General features: G+C 49.0%; 1 protein-coding gene across 2 annotated transcripts in view; it reads left to right on the plus strand.

Moving 5' to 3' along the window:
• Positions 1–16,106, plus strand: part of LOC124789970 (RNA-binding protein 34-like) — a 96,968-nt gene that overhangs the window by 15,758 nt on the left and 65,104 nt on the right. The gene's annotated exons all lie outside the window — the stretch shown is intronic.

Below are 16,106 nucleotides of genomic sequence, written 5' to 3' on the forward strand. Positions count from 1 at the left end.
GAGCAGTCGTTGAGTTGACAGCAACCTTGGTCACATTCCTCCATTTTCTGTTCACCCTATGTCCATTATCCACTGGAATATCTGTGGCATTCGAGCCAATCGGGATGAATTGTCGATCCTCTTACGATCCTAATCGCCGGCACCTTCTGTCTTCAGGAAACAAAGCTGCATCCCCATGACCGCTTTGTTCTCTCCCATTTTCAGTCGGTCCGATTTGATCTCCCTTCTGTTGAAGGCACTCCAGCACATGGAGGACTTACGATTCTTCTCCATGATACTCTCCATTATCACCCAATCCCCTTAAACACTTCCTTCCAAGCTGTCGCTGTCCGTCTTTCCCTTTCTGGATACACCTTCTCTCTTTGTACTTTATACATTCCATCGTCCACATCAATGGCACGAGCTGATCTCCTTCATCTTCTTGGTCAGCTTCCACCCCCCTATTTGGTGGTTGGGGACTTCAATGCCCACCACCCGCGACGTGCTCTTCGCGTTTTCCGCCACCGTCCTACTTTGCCCAACTGTATTCGCCATAAGCAGTTCCGTGCGCAATGCCGTCGCGTCATCTGCGATAGCAAGAAGGCAAGCTGGAACTTCTTTGCTACCTCATTTAATACCTTAACTCCCTCCTCGGAAGTTTGGAGTCGGATTCGACGGTTATCAGGCGCGCCTGGTATCTCCCCGGTCTCTGGGCTCACTGTCACGCATGATACATTAGTGGACCACGTCACAATTTCTAACTCATTGGGTCAACACTTTGCTGAGATTTTGAGCTCTTCAAATTACCCACCAGCATTTCTCCCGAAGAAACGTGCAGGGGAAGTGCAACCTCTTGCTTTCTCCTCACAAAATCGTGAAAGCTACAATACTGTTTTCTCCATGCGGGAATTCTCGCTCCTCCGCCCCAAGACCAGATGGTATACACATCAACATGTTGCTGCATTTATCATACCATAGTCTGCGTTACCTCCTTTGCCTTTATAATCGAATTTGGACCGACAGTACTTTTCCCAGACGATGGCGGGAAGCTATCGTCGTTCCTGTTCCGAAACCTGGAAAGGACAAACATCTCCCCTCTAGCTATCGCCCCATTTCTCTCACTAGTAGTGTATGTAAGGTTTTGGAGCGTATGGTGAATTGCCGTTTAGCTTGGTGGCTGGAGTCCCGCAGTCTTTTAACACCTGCCCAATGCGGTTTCCGAAAGCATCGTTCTGCAGTTGACCACCTTGTTGCCCTCTCCACTTATATCATGAACAATTTTCTCCGGAAACGCCAAACAGTAGCAATATTTTTTGATCTGGAGAGAGCATAAGATACCTGTTGGAGGACAGGCATCCTCCGCACACTGTTCTCTTGGGGCTTTCGAGGTCGGCTGCCCATTTTTCTTCGCGAATTTATGGCAGAGTGCACATTTAGAGTGTGGGTGAACACTACTCTCTCCCGTACTTTCTCCCAAGAAAACGGGGTACCCCAGGGCTCCGTGCTAAAGTGTTGTACCATTTGCCATTGCCATAAATCCAATTATGGACTGTCTCCTTCCCAATGTCTCGGGCTTCCTCTTTGTGGACGATTTTGCGATCTACTACAGCTCTCAACGGACCAGCCTTCTTGAACGACGTCTTCAAGAACGTCTCGATCGCCTCCACTGTTGGAGCATCGCAACAGGCTTCTGCTTTTCTCCCAGTAAGACCATTTGTGTCAGTTTTTGGTGTGGTATGGAGTTTCTTCCGCCTTCCTTACATCTAGTCCCTGTCGACCTTCCGTTCGCGGACGTCGCTAAATTCTTGAGACTTATGTTTGACAGAAAACTGTGCTGGTCCTCCCCTGTTTCCTATCTTTCGGCTCGCTGTCTGCGATCCCTCAACACCCTCCGTGTCGTGAATGGTACGTCATGGGGAGTGGACCGAGTGATCCTTCTCCGCCTCTATCGTGCCTTAGTGCGCTCGAAATTGGACTATGGAAGCATAGTTTACTCCTCTGCTCGGCCGTCTATTCTTCGGCGTCTCGACTCTATCCACCACCGTGGAGTACGTTTAGTGTCTGGAGCTTTTTACACCAGCCCTGTGGAAAGCCTTTATGCTGAGACTGCTGAACCTCCGCTGTCCAATCGGCGAGTGGTCCTTCTGAGTCGTTATGCTAGCCATCTGTCTTCCACGCCTGCTAATCCGGTCCATGACATTTTTTTCGACGCCTCCTTGGATTTAGGGTATGCAGGCCGCCCTTCCTCCCTGCGACCACCGGGAGTCCGCTTCTGTCAACTGCTCCATTCTCTTTCCTTCCGCTTTCCTAAAACCTTCTTGACAACTTGGGGTACAGCACCGCCTTGGCTCCGTCCCAGGACCTGCCTGCTCCGTGACCTTTGTCAGTTTCCCAAGGATGGTACCCCTTCACTTGTTTATCGTCGGGCATTTGCTGCTCTATGTGCACAAATGAAGTACGCCACATTTATTTACACTGATGGCTTGAAAACATCGTTAGGTGTAGGGAGTGCCTATATTGTTGGCGACACCCCAAATCGATTTCGGCTTCCCGACCAGTGTTCGGTTTATACTGCAGATCTTTATGCTGTTCTCCAGGCTGTCCAATACATCTGTCGCCATCTGCCGATACAGTATGTTGTCTGTTCAGATTCTCTCGGCTCTCTCCTCAGTCTCCAAGCTCTGTACCCTGTCCACCCTCTGGTCCACTGGATTCAGGACTGCCTCCACTTGCTCCGCTTGGGGGGCGTCTCTGTGGCGTTCCTCTGGATCCCAGGACATGTTGGTATCTGTGGAAATGAGGCGGCCGATACAGCGACCAAGGCTGCAGTCTCTTCTTCGGCCAGCTATTCGCACAATTCCCATCGCCGATCTACAGAGTGTTTTATGTCGTCGTGTTACTCTTTTATGGCACGCACATTGGTCGACACTTCCCAATAATAAATTGCGGGACGTGAAAGCTCTTCCCTGTGCTTGGACCTCTTCCTCCCGAACGCGTCGTCGGGAGGAGGTAATTTTAGCTAGACTCCGGATAGGGCACTGTCTTTTTAGCCATCGACATCTTTTAAGTGGTGATCCTCCCCCGCTCTGTCCCCACTGCTCTCAGCTGTGAACGGTAAGACACCTTTTACTTGAGTGCCCCTATTTTATCCTGTTACGCGTCCGTCCACAGCTGTCACCTGATACATCTTCCATTTTAGCAGATGACACGCGCTCAGCCGATCGCGTTCTCGATTTTATTAGTGCCAGTGAGATGACGTCAGTCATTTGAAGCTCTTTTTGGTGACAACAACCCCTTTCTATAGTTGTTTTTTAAGCTTTCCTTCTGTTTTTAGTTTCTCCAATTTTTTGAGTTTCGTTCCCATTTCTGCCTTCTCCTAAGTCACAGACAGGGCGCTAATGACTGTAGCAGTTTTGCACCCTAAATCCATAACAAAAAAAACAACAACAGAACTTCGCTCTCTCCAAGGTTGCCATCGGCAGTCTACCTTCCCGGGCCTTGCCCTCCCAGATGGCCTTTGCACAGACCCGTTGATTCTTGCGGAACATCTTGCGACCCATTTTGCAACGACATCAGCATCAACCTCCTATCCGGCTGCTTTGCTTCACTAGAAACACCGAGCTGAAGCTTCCGCCTTACATTTTACACCTTGTCAGTCTGAATCTTACAACGAACCTTTTACTGAATGGGAAATTTTTTCCGCATTTTCTTCTTTTCATGAAATGGCCCCCGGCCTAGACTCCATTCATAACCAATTTCTTCAACATCTCGGCCCTCAACATCATCTTCTCCAGGTGCTTAACCGTATTTGGCTTCAGGGTGACTTTCCTTCCCAATGGAGGGATAGCATCGTGGTTCCTGCCCTTAAGCCTGGTAAGAACCCCTCGTTTGTCGAAAGCTATCGGCCAATTAGTCTGACAAATGTTGGTTGCGAGTTACTTGAACGAATGGTAGCCCGTCGGCTCAGTTGGGCCCTCGAATCTGGGGATCTATTGTCCCCTTATCAGTGTGGCTTCCGGGAGGGACGGTCTCTGATCGATCATTTATTTCGCTTGGAATCCGCAGTTCGGCATGCTTTTTCCCAGAACCGCCATTTGGTTGCGGTATTTTTTGAACTTCACAAGGCCTATGACATGGCTTGGTGCCATCATATCTTTCTTACACTTCGTGAGTGGGTCTTTGGGGCCCACTCGTAATTTTTATCCACCAGTTCCTGTTCCATCAGTTGTTCAGGGTTTGGGTTGGTACTGTTTTTAGTTCTCCACAGACCCAGGAGAATGGCATCCCACAGGCTTCCGTATTGAGTGTACTTCTTTTCCTCATTGCTATAGATGGACTTGTGGCCTCAGCCGGTCCTTTGGTCACCCCTGCTCTGTATGTAGATGATTTCTGCATTTGGGTTAGTTCCTCTTTGATGTCCTCTGCAGAGCGGCAGCTCCAGGGTGCTATATGGTGTGCCTGTGCATGGATCCCCCTCAAACTGGTTTCTATCCTTTAAAATCACGGGTGGTTCACTTCTGTTGCCGTACTGTGGTCCACCCTGATCCAGAGCTCTACTGTCGCTGTACTATGGTCCACCTCAATCCAGAGCTCTACCTCAGTGCGTAACGATTACCTGTGGTCCCTCAGTTTCGTTTTCTGGGTCTTCTTTTCAACAACAAGCTCACTTGGCTGGCTCATATGAGACTTCTCAAGATAGGATGTTTACGTAAACTCAATGTCCTTTGCTTCCTTGCCCACACATCTTGGTGTGCGGATTGTTCCACTCTTCTCAGCCTTTATAGGGCTTTAGTGGTGTCTTCGCTTGGACTATGGTTGTCAAGTTTATGGTTCGGCTGCTCCTTCCACACTGCGCCTCCTGGATCCGGTCCACCATTGTGGTATCCATTTGGCCACCAGTGCCTTCCTTACGAGCCCTGTTGATAGTCTCCTGGTTAAAGCTGGGATCCCCCGTTTATGTTTGGCACTCCCAGCTTCTGGTTTCTTATACAATCACTGTCCGTTCCGCTCCCACTCATCCTTCCTATTCTATCCTGTTCCCAGACCAAGGACGTCATCCACCTGATTCCCGCCCTCGGTCGGGTTTACCGGTTGGGCTCAGTTTTGCGTCTCTTCGTCCTATCTCCCACGATCCCTCCCCAACACCCCATCTTGGTTAGTTCCTCGGCCCCGGATTCAGATGGGTCTTCACCAAGGTCCGAAAGATTCTTGTTGCCAGATGGTGTTCCATTGTTTTTTCCATCGAATTTTACGGGAGTTCTGGGATGCTGTTTTTTTACACCAGTGGCTTTAAATCTGTGGATTGTGTGGGATATGACTTCACGTCCTCTGTTGGCATGGAAAATCATCTTCTGCCAACTGCATGTGGGGTGTTTACTGTGGGATTTATGACAGTTTCTTAGACCCTTACCTTTATTAAACAGTCCCAACTCACCCGTGTTTTGTTATGTACGGACTCAATGAGTGGCCTTCGGGCTATTGATAGGTGTTTTTCCCGCCATCTCTTGGTCTCGGCCATCCATGACCGTCTCGCTGATCTTCACCATGCTAATTGTTCCGTTGAATTCCTTTGGGTCCCTGGCCATTTGGGTATCCCAGGTAATGAGCTTGCTGATCGTTTGGCTGGGGGAGCAGTCACTTACCCCACTTCTCTGCAACCTCTCCTGCAGTGGTTTTACGGCTTCACATCAAATCCCACTTCGCACAATCATGGGCCAACTCTTGGGAGGCTACCTCCGTGTCTAATAAACTTCGTGCAATTAAGGTGACACCAGTCCCATGGCGTTCTTCCTTCCGCCTCTCCCGAAAGGCCTCGACCACCCTGTGTCGTCTCTGCATCGGCCATACCAGGCTGACACATGGTTTTCTTTGCGCAATGAGCCACCTCCACTTTGTGGTTGTGGAGCCTTCTGGTCCGTAGCCCACATTTTGGTGGAATGCCCCCTTCCTTTGGCTATGCGTACTAAGTACAGACTTCTCCGCACTTTACCTTTAGTGTTAGCTTAAGATTCCTGGATGGTCAAACTGACTCTGTTTCCTCCGTGAAGGTGGTTTTTATTCTCAGTTTAAAGGTTTTTAATCTCATTCTGGTGTTGGGGTGTCTCCCACTGTAAGCTGTGTTTGGAGATTCCTGACTCCCCACCCTCGCCAAGGTCCTCTTTTCTCTCCCTTTTACTCTGTTTTTTATCGCTTTTTAGATTTGGGTAGTGTCCTTTTACAGTACGCACATTTACATTCTAGCGGTTGAATGCTTTTGAATAGCAGGTGGTCTTGCGTGTACTGCATTTAAACTAACTTTGTGTTTTGCCTTACAGCAGGTCTCGTCATGGGGGAAGCCTCATCAGAGAGGTCCACCACATGAGTGTCTAGGGAAGTGATTCCAGTGGTGGTTTCCTGTTCCCTTCCACTAATGATGATGAAATAACGAGGACAACACGTCACCCAGTCCCCCCCTGCGGGTCTGGGGGTTAGAAAAGACCCGAGTTATTCCATCCTGTCGTACGAGGCAACTAAAAGGAATTTCACACATTTCGGCCTTTATGTGACTGTCCCCTGTAGGGTTTGACGTCCATTCTTCAAAATTTTCCCTAGGAGTGAGCCAGTTGGGGAAGGGCGCCGTACAAGGTGCATCGTGTCCATCATGCATTGAGATCTTTAGCCCACTTTCTCGTCGTCGCATTGCAGTCTTCCGTCTCTTGGGCGAGGACACCTTCTTGGGTGCGTTTCCCACCATGCACTATGCAGTGCCGATTTCTGCTTCGACGATGACCATGGACTTCTTTGCACCTGATGTCCAGCACGGTAGCCAGTCCATTGTGGTGGGGCTGCCATGAACGCTGTTGATTGCAGCCCCCAGACCACATGGGGATTGCTCTGTTGATGCCTGTGCCGTTTACTCACCACGTATGCCAAGGGGTAGATGCCCATCCCCCTGCGGCATCGGGACTCGTGGCAATGGCCATCCTGCCAGGTGGCCTTTGCTGTGGCTGGGTGACGCCCGTGGGGAGGGCCCCTGGTCGGATTGGGTGGCATCAGGGCAGATTACACACGATGAAGCATAGTCCATCATCTGTTGCTGGTGGTGAAACACCAGCAGTCTCTAAGTGATCACGAGATCAATTCAACGCACAGAAGTATGACCCCAAATCGTTCCCCTCCCTGGCCACACCATGGGAGGAATGTCAGGCTAAGGATGGCAGCGGATCTTATTCGCCCTGGTACCTTGTATGTTCAAGAGCTGATGGGGAATCTTTCATGATGATGAAGCCTCAGCTTTTTGTTGAGCGTTTAGAGGACAAGTTCGGGGAGGTAGAGGGCTTATCCAAAATGAGATCTGGGTCAGTCTTGATCAAAATAGCATCTTCTGCCCAGTCACGGGAGTTACTCACTTGTGACAAGTTGGGGGATGTTTCTGTAACCATCACACCCCATAAGAAGTTAAATATGATCCAGGGTATCATATTTCACAGCGATCTTCTTTTGCAGTCCGACAATGAGCTGCACACCAATTTAGAGTGGCGAGGTGTACATTTCGTACGGCGTGTCCACCGGGGTCTGAACGATAATCAGGTTGCCACTAGTGCCTTCATCTTGGTGTTTGGGGGTGATACATTGCCCGAGAAGGTCAAGATGATGGTCTACCAGTGCGATGTAAAGCCCTATATTCCTCCCCCGATGCAGTGCTTAAAGTGCTGGAAGTTCGGCCATATGTCTTCCCGCTGTATTCACATGCTGTGATTGCGGACACCCATCACATCACGATACTCCATGTGCCCCGCCTCCCATCTGTGTCAACTGTGGAGAGCACCATTCACCTTGCTCGCCTGACGGCAGGATTCTCCAGAAAGAAAGGAAAATCATGGAGTGCAAGACACTGGACGGGCTGACCTACACCGAGGCTAAGAGAAAATTTGAACGCCTGCATTCTCTGCGTATATCATCTTCTGCCGCCACTACAACAGTTCTGGCACCATCAGCTCTGCCAACCCAGGTCACCTCTCAAACCCAGAAGACTACACCTGCCCCCTTGATGGTGGGGGGGGAGGGCGCATTTCCCTCCCTGTTGCTCCTACACCACCTACTACAGGAGCAAACCCCCCCCCCCCCCCCCCCCCCCCCCCCCCCAATCCATCGAGGACATCTGTCCCCACTTCTAAGCTGGAGAAGTGTAAGCCTTCTTCGGCTTCTCTGGCTAGGAAGGGGTCCCTTGGGTCATTCCCTTTCCAGGTTTCTTGTAGTGGGAAAGATGACACCTGCCAGTGGCTGAAGAGCCCAAAAGCAGCTGGTCATACGGCTTCACGCTCATCCTCAGTCCCGGAGACTGAGCCAGTGAAGTCCTCCCAGCCAGGGAAACCCAAGGAGCAGTGAGAGAAATCCATGAAGAAAACCCCTAAGAAAAAGGAAATTGTGGTGGCACCCACACCACCGCTACCTACAAGCTCTGGAGCTGAGGATCTAATGGAGATTTTGGCATCCGCTGAGGACCTAGATCTCGCCAGAACCTCAGACACAGTGGATATAGATTGCTCAGGCAATAAATCAGTGGCAACAAGTGACTCTGAGGTGTAAACTGCCTCATTGAATGTACCATGCCTTCCCAGTCTCACAATATCAATTGCGGTGGTTTTTTCCACCACATGGCTGAGCTACGGCAACTGTTAAGCTTTACACCTGCTATTTGCATTGTCCTCCAGGAAACGTGGTTCCAAGCTATGCGGACCCTTGCCCTCTGTGGCTATAAGGGATATTACAGGAACCGTAGCGACTATAATCGAGTGTTGGGTAGAGTTTGCGTTTATGTCCTAAACTCGGTCTGTGGTGAACATGTGCCCCTTCAAACCCCTCTTGAAACTGTGGCTGTCAGAATAAGGATCACACATGAAATAGCTGTCTGCAATGTATATCTTCCTCCAGATAGTGCAGTACCCCTGAATGTATTAGCTGCACTGATTCATCAACTCCCTAAACCTTTCCTACTTCGGGGACATTTTAATGCCCATAACCCCTTGTGGGATGGTACCACGCTTACTGGCAGAGTGAGAGACGTCGAAACTTTACTGATGCAATTCGACCTCTACCTCTTAAATACTGGGGCTGCCACACATTTCAGTGTGGCTCATGATAGTTATGGCCGTTGATTTATCAATTTGCAGCCCAGTATTTCTCCCATCTATCCACAGGAGAGCACATGACGACGTGTTGGTAGTGACCACTTCCCCATTTTCCTATCACACCCCTGGTGTCATGCCCATGGACGCCTGCCCAGATGGGCTTTGAACAAGGCGGACTGGGGAACTTTCACCTCTGTTGTCACCGCTGAATCTCCACCACATGGTAACATCGATGTGAAGGTTGAGCAGGTGACTAGCACAATTGTTTCTGCAGCAGAAAATGCGATTCCTCGCTCTTTAGGGTGGTCGAGATGTAAGGCAGTCCCTTGGTGGTCGCAGGAAGTGGCTGAAGCAATTACAGAGAGTTGGCGAGCTCTACAGTGGCATAAGCCGCACCCTTCCCTGGAGGACCTCATAGCTTTTAAACGTCTCTGTGCCTGTATTCGCTACCTTATCAAACAACGGAAGAAGGAGTGTTGGGAGACATAAGTCTCCACCATTGGGTGCCACAAGTCACCTTCCCAAGTCTGGGCAAAGATTGTCTTTTCGGGTACCAAGCCCCAACAGCTGTCCCCGGTGTCACCGTAAATGATGAGTTATGTACAGACGCAAACGCGATTGCCGAGGACTTTGCTGAGCACTTTGCTCAAGCTTCTGCGTCAGAGAATTACCCCCGAGCCATTCGCACACTCAAACGGTGGCTAGAAGGGAGCGTCCTCACATTCAATACATGCTGCAGTGAATCCTATAACGCCCCTTTACTGAGTGGGAGCTCCTCATTGCCCTTGCACATTGCCCTGACACAGCTCCTGGGCCTGATCGCATCCACAGTCAGATGATTAAACATCTCTCATCTGACTACAAGTGATATCTCCTAGTCGTCTTCAACTGGATCTGGTGCCATGGTGTCTTCCCATCAGTGGTGGGAGAGCACCATCATTCCGGTGCTCAAACCCAGTAAAAACCTGCTTCATGTGCATAGCTATTGGCCTATCAGTCTCAACAACGTTCTTTGTAAGCTGCTGGGACGTATGGTATGTCGGCAGTTGGGTTGGGCCCTGGAATCAGGTGGCTTGCTGGCTCCGTGTCAGGGCATCTTCTGCCAGGGTTGCTGTACCACTGATAATCTTGTGTCCATTGAGTCTGCCATCCGAACAGCCTTTTACAGACAGCAGCACTTGATTGCCGTCTCTTTTGTCTAGCATAAAGCATACGACATCACTTAGTGATGTCGTATCCTTGCCACACTGTATGTGTTGGGTCTCTGGGAACCACTCCAGATTTTTATCCAAAACTCCCTGTCCCTCTGTACTTTCTGTGCACAAGTTGGTGACTCCCATAGTCCCATCCATATCCAGGAGAATGGAGTCCTGCAGGGCTCTGTATTGAGCGTGTCTCTATTTTTAGTGTCCATTAATGGTCTAGCAGCGGCTGTAGGGCCCTCCGTCTCACCTTCTATGCAGACGACTTCTGCATTTCGTACTGCTGCTCCAGTACTGTTGCTGAGCGGCGCCTCCAGGGAGCCATCCACAAGGCGCAGTCATGGGCTCTAGCTCACGGCTTCCAGTTTTCAGCCGCAAAGTCATGTGTCATGCACTTCTGTCGGCGTCGTACTGTTCATCCGGAACCCACACTTTATCTTAATGATCATCCAACCACTGTAGTGGAGGCATATCAATTCGTACAACTGGTTTTCGACACCCATTTGACTTGGCTTCCTCATCTTCGCCAGCTTAAGCAGAAGTGCTGGCCAGCACCTCAATGCCCTCTGTGCCCTCTGTTGCTTGAGCAACACCAATTGAGGTGCAGATCTCTATACGCTGCTGCAGCTCTACAGAGCCCTTGTCCAATCCCGAATGGACCATGGGAGTGTGGTTTATGGTTCGGCAGCGCCTTCAGCATTGCATTTACTCGATCCTGTGTACCACTGTGGGGTTCGATTAGCGACAGTAGCTTTTAAGACAAGTCCGGTGACCAGCATACTGGTGGAGGCTGGTGTCTCTCCACTGCAGATGAGACGTGCGCAACTGCTTGCCAGTTACACAACACGCATTCATAGTTCCCCTGAGCTTCGGAATTACCGTCTCCTTTTCCCACCCGCGGCAGTCCATCTCCAGCATCGGCGGCCCAGATTGGGGTTAACGATTGTGGTTTGCGTGTGGTCCCTTCTGTCCGAACTGGAGTCCTTCCCTTTACCACCTCTATTTGTGGTCTGTTCACGTACATCTCCATGGTGTACACCTTGGTCGCAGCTTCGTCTGGATCTTCTGCATGGCCCTAAGGACTACATTAACCCCGCCACTCTCCCCTGTTGCTTCCTCGCTATTCTTGACGTGTTCCAGGACTCTAAAGTGGTTTACATCAACGGCTCAATGGCTGATGGTCATGTAGGCTTCGCATATGTTCATGGAGGACACGTTGAGCAGCACTCCTTGCCAGTTTGCTGCAGTGTTTTCACTGCAGAGCTGGCGACCATATCTCTTGCTGTTGAGTACATCCGCTCATGCCCTGGCGAGTCGTTTCTCCTGTGTACTAACTCATTGAGTACCCTACAAGCTATCGACCAGTACTACCCTCGCCACCCTCTGGTAGTGTCCATTCAGGAGTCCATCTATGCCTGCCTAGATACTGCCTACAGGAAAATTAAAGAGACCTTTGGAGAAAAGAGAACCACTTGTATGAATATCAAGAGCTCAAATGGAAACCCAGTTCTAAGCAAAGAAGGGAAAGCAGAAAGGTGGAAGGAGTATATAGAGGGCCTATACAAGGGCGATGTACTTGAGGACAATATTATGGAAATGGAAGAGGATGGTAGATGAAGATGAAATGGGAGATATGATACTGCGTGAAGAGTTTGACAGAGCACTGAAAGACTTGAGTCGAAACAAGGCCCTGGGAGTAGACAACATTCCATTAGAACTACTGACGGCCTTGGGAGAGCCAGTCCTGACAAAACTCTACCATCTGGTGAGCAAGATGTATGAGACAGGCGAAATACCCTGACTTCAAGAAGACTAATAATTCTGATCCCAAAGAAAGCAGGTGCTGACAGATGTGAAAATTACCGAACAATCAGTTTAATAAGTCACAGCTGCAAAATACTAACGCGTATTCTCTACAGACGAATGGAAAAACTGGTAGAAGCTGACCTCGGGGAAGATCAGTTTGGATTCCATAGAAATATTGGAACACGTGAGGCAATACTGACCCTACGACTTATCTTAGAAGCTAGATTAAGGAAAGGCAAACCTATGTTTCTAGCATTTGTAGACTTAGAGAAAGCTTTTGACAATGTTGACTGGAATACTCTCTTTCAAATTCTGAAGGTGGCAGGGGTAAAATACAGGGAGCGAAAGGCTATTTACAATTTGTATAGAAACCAGATGGCAGTTATGAGAGTCGAGGGACATGAAAGGGAAGCAGTGGTTGGGAAGGGAGTGAGACAGGGTTGTAGCCTGTCCCTGATGCTATTCAATCTTTATATTGAGCAAGCAGTGAAGGAAACAAAAGAAAAAAAAATCCATGGAGAAGCAATAAAAACTTTGAGGTTCGCTGATGACATTGTAATTCTGTCAGAGACAGCAAAGGACTTGGAAGAGCAGTTGAACGGAATGGACAGTCTTGAAAGGAGGATATAAGATGAACATCAACAAAAGCAAAACGAGGATAATGGAATGTAGTCGAATTAAGTCGGGTGATGCTGAGGGAATTAGATTAGGAAATGAGACACTTAAAGTAGTAAAGGAGTTTTGCTATTTGGGGAGCAAAATAACTGATGATGGTCGAGGCAGAGAGGATATAAAATGTAGATTGGCAATGGTAAGGAAAGCGTTTCTGAAGAAGAGAAATTCGTTAACATCGAGTAGTGATTTAAGTGTCAGGAAGTTGTTTCTGAAGTTATTTGTTTGGAGTGTAGCCATGTATGGAAGTGAAACATGGATGATAACTAGTTTGGACAAGAAGAGAATAGAAGCTTTCGAAATGTGGTGCTACAGAAGAATGCTGAAGATTAGATGGGTTGATCATATAACTAATGAGGAGGTATTGAATAGGATTGGGGAGAAGAGAAGTTTGTGGCACAACTTAACTAGAAGAAGGGATCGGTTGGTAGGACATGTTCTGAGCCATCATCAAGGGATCACCAATTTAGTATTGGAGGGCAGCGTGGAGGGTAAAAATCGTAGAGGAAGACCAAGAGATGAATACGCTAAACAGATTCAGAAGGATGTGGGTTGCAGTAGATACTGGGAGATCAAGAAGCTTGCACAGGATAGAGTAGCATGGAGAGCTGCATCAAACCAGTCTCAGGACTGAAGACCACAACAACCACCATAACTATGCCCTGGAACAGTCCCGCTGCTCCATGGTGTTTGTGTGGATCCCAGGACACGTCGGAATCCCTGGTAACGAACTTGCCGACAGGCTGGCCAAACAGGCGACGCGGAAACCGCTTCTGTAGATAGGCATATCCGAAGTTGACCTGCGTTCTTTTTTACACTACCGGGTTTGCCAGCTTTGGGAGACTGAATGGCATAACAGCACGCACAACAAACTGCGTGTCATTAAGGAATCAGTCGTCCTCTGCTGGCTCCACATTAGCCATACGTGGCTAACCTATTGTTACCTACTATGTCGCGAGGACGCACCTCAGTGTCACTGTGGCTCCCAAATGACAGTGGTCCACCTCTTGCTGGACTGTCCACTTTTAGCCGCCCTGCGACAGACTTTTAACTTTCCCAGCACCCTGCCTTTGGTGTTGGGCGACAATGCCTCCACAGCTGCTTTAGTTTTACATTTTATCCGTGAGAGTGGGTTTTATGCTTCTGTGTAGGTTTTAGTGCATGTCCTTTGTCCCTCCGTGTCCTCCACCCTAGTGCTTTTAGGGTGGAGGTTTCAATGTGTTGCAGAGTGGCTGGCTTTCCCATTTATTTCCATGGTTGGCCATCCACTGTAATCTGCTTTCATGCTTTACTCCCTTCTGTTTCTAGTGTCTCTCTCTTGTTTTATTGTCCTCTTTTGTTTCTTTTAGTATTTGTTGCCTTCCCTTCATTCTTGTGGCTTTTCCTTTCTTTCCGTTTTGTGTTATATATTTCGTCTGTTTTATTCTCACCCTTCTGGCATTGTTTTATTAGGAGCAAGGGACCGATGACCTCGTAGTTTGGTCCCTTCTCTGTCTTTCAACCAACCAACCAACACTCAGTCTGAGCGGGGAATATCCCCGGCCCAGCTCAGAATCGAACCCGGACCCCTTGGCGTGACAGACCGCCGCTCTGACCACTCAGCTGTCAGGGCGGACTGTACTGCATCAGAGGTGGGACATTTCCTGCATCTAGCATAGCCTTGGGGTTGCCCACTTGATGACTTCGCCCCCTTTTGTTTTCATCATTGACAACACAACTGCACTTTCATGTTTTTTAGCCTTTTAACTTTTATCGTTATGACTCTTCTGAGATGTAAATCCGTCCGAATGGACTGCCTTTGAATCAAGGGACTGACGACCTTGCTGTTTGGTCCCTTAAACCCCAACCAACCAACCAACCAACCAACCAACCAACCCATTATTGCCCGTCTCCCACTGGACATCTCAGGCTCCCTTTTCGTTAATGATTTCGCCATCTATTGCAGTTTGCCACGGACTTGTCTCTTTGAGTGGCATTTTCAGTGTTGTCTCGATTGTCTTTACTTGTGGAGCATAGACAGCAGCTTTTGCTCTCCCAGTGACATAACCATTTGTATGAATTTGGTTTCTGCCACTGTATTTACATCTTGGGCTTGCGGCTCTTTCGTTCATTGCAACTATGAAATTCCTAGGGCTCATGCTCGATAGGAAACTTTCTTTGTCCTCCCACGTCTTACATAGCCACCTGTTGTACTCGGTCTCTGAATGCCATATGTGTCGTCAGCAATACTTCCTGGGGAGCGGATCGGACCACCTTCCTCCGTTCATACCAGTCCCTTGTCTGTTGGGAACTATACTGTTGGAGTTTTGGTTACGCATCTACATGTCCATCCATCTTATGCTAAACACAATCGATCATCGTGGAATCCGATTGGCCACTGGTGCATTTTACACCAGCCTGGTTGAGAGTCTCTATGTAGAAGCTGTCAAACTACTGCAGTCATACTGCTGTAATTTTCTCCTCGGCAGATACGCATGCTGTTTATCTGCAATGTGTGGCCACTCCTCCTGTGCCTCCTTCGATGACTCCTTTGATTGCCAGTATGGGGCGCATCCCTCTTCTCTGTTACCTCCTGGACTTCACTTTTGGCTGTTGCTCTAGTGGCTTGACTTCACACTACCTGCCACTCTTACCCAATCGGTGTAAACCCTTCACCACCGTGGCTTTGTGCTCCAGCCCCTCTTCATCTTTGACTTCACTAGCTTCCTAAGGACTCTACTCCAGACTCTCTCTATCACTGTAAGTTTCTTGACTTCGCATGGAACTTTGTGCTAGTACCTTTGTGTACACTGATGGCTAACCGTTTTGTCGGGTGTGCTTTCATTGTTGGCACACATGCTTTTCGGTACCATCTTCTGAAACACTGCTCAGTATTTACAGCGGAGCTCTTCGTCCTGTATTCAGGCCATGCAATACAGTTAGTGACACAGGATTTTCAATTGCATCATCTGCTCAGACTCTCTCAATGCACGTCAAAACTTCTGTGTGCTGTACACCGCCCATCCTATAGTTCATCAGGTCCAGGAAAGCTTGCACTTGCTCACTCTTGATGGAGCCACTGTTACGTTTGTGGATCCCTGGTCACGTTGGTCTGACAAGAAACGAGGTTGCTGACGCTGCTGCCAAGGCTGCAGTCCTCATGCCTCGGTCCGCTAGTTCTTACGTCCCTCCCAATGATCTCTGTGTTGCTGTCTGTCAGCAGGTGGTGTCACCATTGGCCTTCCCATCATGGGAACAAGCTCTAAGGAATTAAACCTTTCTCAGCGGCTTGGCTGACCACCTCTCATCTCTCTTGCCCTTATGAGATCATTTTAGCTAGGTTGTATATTGGGCACTG

The sequence above is a fragment of the Schistocerca piceifrons genome, chromosome 3, assembly GCF_021461385.2.
Source record: "Schistocerca piceifrons isolate TAMUIC-IGC-003096 chromosome 3, iqSchPice1.1, whole genome shotgun sequence".
NCBI classification, from domain to species: domain Eukaryota; kingdom Metazoa; phylum Arthropoda; class Insecta; order Orthoptera; family Acrididae; genus Schistocerca; species Schistocerca piceifrons.